Here is an 8,732-nt window from a genome sequence, read left to right on the forward strand (position 1 = left end):
AAATCTCAAATAAAAAAATAGTGAGTACTCGCCGCTTTCAACCTATGTGTGCATGCGTGTGGATGTTGTCGTCTAGCCGCGTAGCAAGGAATTGCATAACACTGGAAGTAGTTGGCAGTGAACATCAATGGCAGCCAATGACTTAATGTTAAGCTACACACTAAGCATGTGACCTTATAAGGCACTCCTCCTCACGTATATTTACAAAAAACAAAACAAAACAAAAAAAACTGTTCAAGCTGAGGCACCTTCAGCCAAGTGACACAATTAAGGAAAAGTCCAAATTTCATAACAGCTCTCATTAATTGTTATGAGCACAAATTTTGATTTGTGTCGCTTTAAGTGACATTTTTGCAAACAAACGCTTTTTCCATGTTTAACTACTTAGTTTTTTTTTGTGTTGGAGAAATTGTTGTAGGTCACTTGTGTTTGCCTCTACATTATTTTTCAGCCATGTAATTAATGCTGGCCTCGCAGTCCAGTCGCCATTTATGTTTACACTAGCAGTCACGAAACGGCTGGGTGAGCGGATTCAGGTACACTTTGTAAATGAAAGTGAATGTGTTTATTTCTTTCTGTACACTATTATAAAACAGATTGTGAAGAGAATAAACATTTATATTGAAAGGCTTTGTTTAACACATACACTATGATAACAGCTGCTATGATTCCTTTTTTTGTTTTCTACAATTAAGTGATTTATTCTTTTGTCATATAATGACAAGTTGTTGTTCCGTGATAGAATTCCTATCCATTTTCAGTGCATGTTTTAGTGCCATTGATGACAATAAACACCCAATCCATTTGAACAGCTCAAATGAACTGGACGTTTACCATCGCCAATGGCAGCGAATAAGCTACATGCTCACTTCAGCTGCCACATACTAATATTTTGATAGTCGATTAAACAGAATATTTTGCAAATAGTCAACTATTCCACTTATACTGTATATAAATCACACATATAATTTTGATTAACTGCAAATATAATAATCTGATTTTATTGAGGACTACATAAATTATTAATTAATAAATTGCAGTTTTTACCTCCGCCAGTAGGTGAGACCTACAGTAGGCGGACGTTACCTATTTGGTTCTGCATGTCTGTTGGTCTGTATGGTGGTGCTCAAATAAAGAGATTGGAATTGTCCGATATTGACTTTTTAACCAATATCCGATATTGTCCAACTCCAAACATGCGATACAGATATATGTGGTCGTGGACATCACTTTCATTATTTTTCAACCATTTATTGTTCTTTTAATTTTTGCACCTCAAATGCAAATGGTCCGCTCACATAACAAACCCCAAGCATGATAGTTTGAAGACATCTAAAGGTCAATAAGCATAACTGTGCTAAGATGTGACCAGCCCTTGTACAAAGGCAGAAGGTTTCTACATTCACATTGAAGGCAACATGTATTTAGCCCAAAACCAAGTAATCCAAAATCAAAAGAAAGTGCCGCGAAAATGGCCCTGAGATAATGAAAAACCGATGCGGATATTATCCGATATCGGTTTAAAATACTTTTATCGGCCGATATTATTGGCTACTCGATATTATCAGACAACTCTAAAAGAGAGTATCAATAAATTTTCCAGATATGTATTATAAAATGGAAGAGGTGATAAAATTTTGGTGCAATGAGGTCAAAAGTCACAGAGGTCAGTAAAGTAATTTCACGATAAATAGGCTAATCTGTTATCAAGTTAACTAAAATTTGCAGGGGAGGTTACATAAGGGAAAGGGTCAAAGGTCAACTACGACAGAGGTCAGAAATATGGTGATGCTTTTAATATAGCTGCTCAGACGTAAGTCTGTGCAGTGCTCGTTTTTTTTTTTAAGTACGTAAGCCAAAAAAAAAAAAAAAAAGTCAATCAAAAAGTATTTACTATTCAGGCATGAAAATGGGTCAGGGGTAAAAAAGGTGAGAAGGGTGTGGAAGAAATATGTTCCGGTACACTGTACAACCAGGGCTGTCTCCAATGACTAGTTTTCTCCCGATTAGTCGGCCGAATATTTTTACGATTAGTCGACTAATCTAGTAATCCCTCCCCCGCTCCCCCCTTTTTTAAAAACTAATTTAGCAATGAAATTTTGATGACGCTTATTAATTCATAAAAACATTTTGGAACACTTAAGTTCTTTATTAAAGTACAAATAAACACGTAAATAACAAAAATAAATCGCAAATAAACAATTAGGTCAAATGCTGATAGCATTAACTATTGCAAAAGAATGGAATTTAAACAGATTCAGAACACTGACTTCGCCATGATTCAAAACGATTCTTACAAAAAAGTATCTAGCATTAATATTATAGTATACTACTATATATGATAGTATAATCATTCATTGGCAATCAGATTTTTCATAAAGTGTGTCATTTTAAAGCTACTCTTAGTGTAGAATCTGAATTCCGAAGTATGTGGGATTAACTCCAGAAATCGTTATTTATATGACGACCATGACGTGCTTTTATTTTGAAATGTTCACCAGAAGTACGTTCGCTAAACCGCTAACAGGAAGCTTTACACTCTGCAAAAAAAACTCTGTCATTTCATGTGATGTCAGTTATCAATTTTTTTTTCTCCATTTTTTTCATTTCAAATGCTGTTAAGCAGCGATTTTTCATGTTTGAAGTGTCACCTTTTAATCGCAAGTTTGCGTTTTGGAGAAGACTGCCAATGTTTTATAGCAGGCTAAAGTAAGTTGTCTTTTTCCTCCATTAGCCTCAATGTAGCAATGCTAACGTTTACAGTGTTTGATATAGAGTGTTACCTTATTTTGTATGTCTGAACATTAATTATACGGCATGTTGATGACCAATAAACATATGTGAAAAGAACTGGAGTCTCATATTCCATCAACACACACGTGTACACGGACGCACAAATGTTTGCACGCATGGACGTGACGATAAAACGCAGCCGTGAAAATTACCGCCCTCATTTTTATTTACCGTGCCATAAATGGACTCATACAGTATCGCGACTGGCTTAGCAACTTCAATAAAACATGTCGGTAGTTAGTTAGATGGACTTAGAATCTGCCAGTTTGTAATTGACTCCTGCCGTCTTCCAAAATTACAACTGGGTGACGGCACTTTAGGTGTTCATTCACGGCCGACGTGCAGTCAAGCTTGGCATTGAAGAGACAGGACACAACAGTGTACCCTCCTTTGTTTCGTTGAAATAAGTCAATGTTTTGGTCACTTTGGTGCGTTTTTTGGCTTTGTGCCACTTTTCCCGCTTGCATACCAAGTGTCCGACGTTAAAAAAAATCTCCTGAACCAACCACCAACCCTGCCTTAAAATATTCTCCTAGGATCTAGACCAGGGGTCCCCAAACTATGGCCCGCAGGCCGGATACGGCCCGCCTCCACATTTGGTCCGGCCCCCAGAACAATACCAGAGAGCATTTTGATTTTTTTTTTTTTTTTTTTTTTTTTTTGTCAAAAGTGTTATTTATTTCCTGGCCTTTTTCTGTGAAGAACTCAGAGAGGGTTATTTGGTTATTATCTATTTAATTAATGGTGTTATTATTTATTATTATTATATTATATTATATTATATTATATTATATTATATTATATTATATTATATTATTATTTTAATTTTATTACTTTTGTTCCGTGAAGAATCCAGAAGGAGTTATTTGATTGCGGCTTTCTAAAAACAATAATTTTTTACATTTAGGCACTCCCGCAATTGTCACACTTTTTCTGTTACAAACTGACCCCACCCCTCATCTGAGAAGGGAAAAGTTATGTGGCCCTTACAGGAAAAAGTTTGGACCCCTGATCAACACAATTCACGTAAGTAGAGCTGTCCCGACTAGTCGACATAGTCGACGTCATCGATGACGTAAATCCGTCGACGAGCACAACATCCCGTCGACGGTTAATGAAGGGTTAAAAAAATATATGCGTGGAAAGTTAGAATGTCGGATGCTCTGTTTGCAAGCGGGGAAAGCGGCACAAAGCCAAAAAAAGCGCACCAGAGTGTCCAAAACATTGCCTTATTTCAAAGAAACAAAGGAGAGTACACTCTTCTGTCCTTTCTCTTCAATGCCAAGCTTGGCTGCACGTCGGCCGTGAATAAACACCTCAAGCGCCTTCACGCAGTTTGTAATTTTTTTTCTTTAATTTTTTGTACACCAGAGGGTGCTGTCGCCTTACTAAATAATAATGTTTCATTGACAATGGGCCTATAAGTGCTATTAGTATTGTTCTTAATGCTAATTGAAAGGTTTATTTCATGTTATGGTTTATTTTATGGTATAGAAAATTATATAAGGTTAAAAGGTCATAAATATATACAGTATATACAGTGATTGCACTCAAGGGAGAGATTGTCAATGATAAGGTAATAAATTAAGGTAAAGGCAATTCATATAGGCAATTCATTGATATATAAATAAGGTTTAAAAGGAAAAAGGTGAAAAGTTTTTGTTAATTTCTAATTGTGTTGCTTTATTTGTGTGCACCGTAGCTCTTACAGTGTGTTTACATCAAGGATGGAATAAAAGTTGTAAACCATCAGTTTATGAGACCATCTTTTCAATTGGGATGCTACACTAGTTAATTCTATCAGCATTTGAACTCATTGTTTATTTGTGCTTTATTATTGTTATTTACGTGTTTATTTGTACTTTAATAAATAATTTGAGTGTTCCAATATGTTTTTTGTGAATTGATAAGCGTCAACAAAAATTTCATTGCTAAATTGGTTTAAAAAAAAAAAAAAAAAAAAATGTAATTATTAGATTAGTCGACTAATCGTAAAAATAGTCGGCTGACTAATCGGGAGAAAATTAGTCGTTTGGGACAGCCCTACACGTAAGTCACCCTTTTTGACTTCAAAACGGCGAATTTCGCCGAAAGATGATTTTCATGCCTGTAACTATGAGACTCAAAAAGAGGATTGACAATTATTTTCCTCTCAACAATTATTTGACTATCAAAACAGTTAAGTTGATAATCGATAAAGTGTCGATTGGTCCATAATGTATACACGCAATGTACTTGTGATTGCTTACCATCCCCTTGCACAAAATATATGGTTTTGAACTATACTACAAGGTCAGCACAATCACCGCCAAACACCAAAATGGGCCAAACGCCTGAAAGGAGGTGCAAGTGTGAAAAACTGAGGGTGCCATGTTGATCAAGGGTGGACGTGCTCACCTAACGGCAACAACCTCCCATCAATAACACAGAGGTTGTCCCTCTCCCGACACACTCGCTCCCTCTTTCTCGTCCTGAAGCCCGCCTGAGCCCAAAATAGCTCTCCCCTCGCTCGTTCTCTCTGCTTCTCCGTTTACATAAGTACACAGAAGGAGGAGCGGGGAGGGGAGCACACTTCCGGTTTGGCCACCCGGCCCAACATCGGATCTATAACGGATAGGAGGAAGAGGAGTACACAGAAATACGTTCGACACCATTTCATAACATTCATACTAGGGGTGTCCAATCTATTTGAACTTGGAGGGCTGACGGTAATCATTCCCTTGCATTTTAAACAGATTGGTCATCCCTCACCCGTCACTGACTCCATTTGACTCTTTTTTTTTTTTCTTACGAGTTTTTGACAAACATCAAACAAGGTCGCGCAAAACACACAAGAGGAACGGAAATTAATGGCAACCTTGCGCGTGTACACTGTGAGCCTCCTTCGTCAACGTGCTTCATGTGACCAGCGCATGCTCTCATGGGCAGCACACAGCGGAAACATTTCATTAGGAAATGGTCAAAGGGGAGCAAAAATAGACAACAGTGACTGTAATATTGTGTAACCCGTTTGTGTAATACGTTTTCAAATTAGAGTGTGGTCAAATAAAAGGGAGGCGAGTCAATTTAAGTGAACGTCACTGCAGAAAGTGGGATTCAGCAAAAGCTTGTCACATTAATATCCATCCATTTGTAGTTCTCATTTGGGTTGTGGGCAGCCAAGAGGACTCGTCGCTCGCCAATCAACAGTCTAATCGCTTGAGGACTCTGATTTGAATTGAGAGATTTGTTTGAAAAGTTAGATATGTAAAGCGTGAAAACTAATAACGTACTCTTTTGTGCTACTATTCTTTTGGTTAGGGTTTGGGTTTTGAAGATATTTAAACCACTCAACTGATTTTCACCATTCCGGTTTTCCTGATTTTTAATGGGCTGTAGATAAAAAGACGACGAGTGACCCACTGTTGTGTTTGATTTGAGTCACTCTTCTCCAAATAGATGAGAACTTTGTTCAAATCAGCAATTACCTTGAGGATGTGATATACAGTAACAACCTGAAAATACATCACTTGTATGGCTCTTTAAATCGCCTCGTTGTCTAATACAGGTTATTTTTGTTTTTTACTTATAATTGTAGATGATTTATAAAACTAATTTGTCCCCCCCTGCCTTCACACATACATCCCCCCACATACACAGTTGTTGCTTTGCTAGCAATGACTGATTCAATAGATTATTCCACAAGAATGAGTTTATTTTTTGTTTTTCTTTTCTGTATAGTTGTTGCTTCGTATTTGGAGGCTGACAGCACAAATGGGGAGATGGTGATGACAATGATTAATATCTAGGGGTAGAGAGACAGATTTTACTCAAGACTGATGTTGAGCACTTTAATTACAGATGGAATTCGTGGTCCAGAATTAACCCCTCATAGGGCACTCATTTAACTCATTGGCAGCTGACTGGCCCTAAAAGACAGCCAGTCCGCCCAGTTTAAATACATTGGGCAAGAATTAGAATCATATTTTGAGACGATTCGACTATATACAACAATTTAGCAAAGCACAGATGACGAGAAATTAGCCTTTTAATCTGCCAGTTAGCCACGCCTACCATTATAGGGCTTTAGCGTCCCCAACAGGTGGATGACGTCAGCGGTAGACTGGGCTCATCGGTTTTACTATTCAGCCCATTGAGGGGGAATTATTCAGAACGAGGAAAACGCGACGAAGAAAGCCGCCAAATGTCATTGTTTCAGTCTCTCTACTCCAATATTTTTACAGGATATTCTTTTTATCCAAGTATTTTTCCCCAATAGCAATATAAATGGCTTGAGAAGGACCAGTCAGCCCGTCGAGGGAGAACTATTCAGAACGAGGAAAACGCGACGAAGAGAGCAGCAAAATGTCATTGTTTCTGTCTCTTTACTTCAATATTTTTACAGGATATTCTTTTTATCCAAGTATTTTTCCCCAATAGCTATATAAATGGCTTGAGAAGGACCAGTCAGCCCGTCGAGGGGGAACTATTCACAATGAGGAAAACGCGACGAAGAGAGCGGCAAAATGTCATTGTTTCTGTCTCTTTACTTCAATATTTTTACAGGATATTCTTTTTATCCAAGTATTTTCCCCAATTGCTAAATAAATGGCATGGTCATGACAAATAACAGTCTTGTGCTGAATGGAATATGAAATAATAAAAATGCATTTATTCAGGACAACATGGCAAAATTACTCCATAACGGTCAAAACTGTCGACTTCACCTTTACTGTCGCACCTCCCGAACTATATTTTATGACACCTAAATCGGACATATGTCATTTCCCTTCCCCGGCTTCGGAGAATGTAAACAAACCAGAAGGCGTGACAGCTAGCAGACATGCTAACCCGAACCGAGTGATGTTTCAAAGTCTTCAAAGCGGAAAATCACACATAACTATCCTGGATTATTTGACATGACGACCCGGTTGTCTATTGTCGTTGCGGATCGGCAAACCGCCCGGCGGAGAGCAATTTACAGTTCGTTCCCCGGAGGAGGGTGGCTGGAGTTGTTGTGCAGCTAACGGGCTGCTGCTAATGACCATTAGGACAGCTTTTTACATGCCTATCAATGATCAAACGTAAGTAGTCCTTCATTTAAAAGAAGTTTGTAGTGTTTACTTTGTAATTGCTGTATTCGTATTTGACATAATACAAAACAAGATGTTTACTCACTTCCTCGTAAGTCCAGTGGTCCCACAGTAAATATCCATGGTGAATGGGAACCTTTTGAAACTCCAAAAAGGCGCATACGCCTCTCCCTCATACAGAATGATTTTTCTGCAGCCGTTTGGCTGGCGTGATGCGAAAAATAAACGTATTAATCCGCAAAATCAGCTGAATCATTCGTCCCCATACACAACAGTACGCTGTATAGTGAAGAGGACGTCTTCTACCGTACACGTCACAGCGCCCTCCTCCTCAATGCAATACCGAAGCCGGAAGTCACTCATTTTCCTGGCGTGGGATTCAAAAAACTAAATAAATATAGCGATCGCTTCCACACACATCCAAGCGGTCCATATCATTCAGGAGCATAAAATACCGCGTGTATCATGAAATAAACATGCTTTTTCGTGTCACAGGCACTTTAAAGCAACACTAGGTAACTTTTCAACCTTTATAAAATATTTACCTAACATTTGTGATAATATGTCAACTGACAACTAGTTGAGTGAGACCTCGTTTATATCTTGAGGGGGTGTGTATCGCTTTTACCAGCACTAATTAACCGTGAGGAGGAGGGCAGGAACCCTGCCACGCAGAAAAAAACTACAAACTGCTTTATGGCTAGAGGTGGGAATCTTTGGGCACCTAACGATTTGATTACCATTCAGAGGCTACGATTCGATTATAAATAGATTATTAATGCATACCCCCATCCCTCACCCCCAGTTTTAAAGTTTCGTACATTAGTTCCAAAATTGTTAAAATATCCTCTGAGGCTAAACCAAACT

At 38.2% G+C, this 8,732-nt stretch overlaps 2 protein-coding genes across 2 annotated transcripts in view; one reads left to right on the plus strand and one right to left on the minus strand.

Annotated features, from left to right (window-relative positions):
* The window catches only part of LOC130921433 (guanine nucleotide-binding protein G(s) subunit alpha-like), a 53,198-nt gene that overhangs the window by 20,864 nt on the left and 23,602 nt on the right, over positions 1-8,732 (minus strand). The window lies entirely within an intron of this gene.
* LOC130921432 (tubulin beta-6 chain) overlaps positions 6,774-8,732 on the plus strand; it is a 43,963-nt gene continuing 42,004 nt past the window's right edge. The window contains exon 1 of the mRNA XM_057845317.1: positions 6,774-7,856. The gene's annotated coding sequence lies outside the window, so the exon portion shown is untranslated. The remainder of the gene's footprint in view (positions 7,857-8,732) is intronic.

Source organism: Corythoichthys intestinalis, chromosome 9 (assembly GCF_030265065.1).
Source record: "Corythoichthys intestinalis isolate RoL2023-P3 chromosome 9, ASM3026506v1, whole genome shotgun sequence".
NCBI lineage: Eukaryota > Metazoa > Chordata > Actinopteri > Syngnathiformes > Syngnathidae > Corythoichthys > Corythoichthys intestinalis.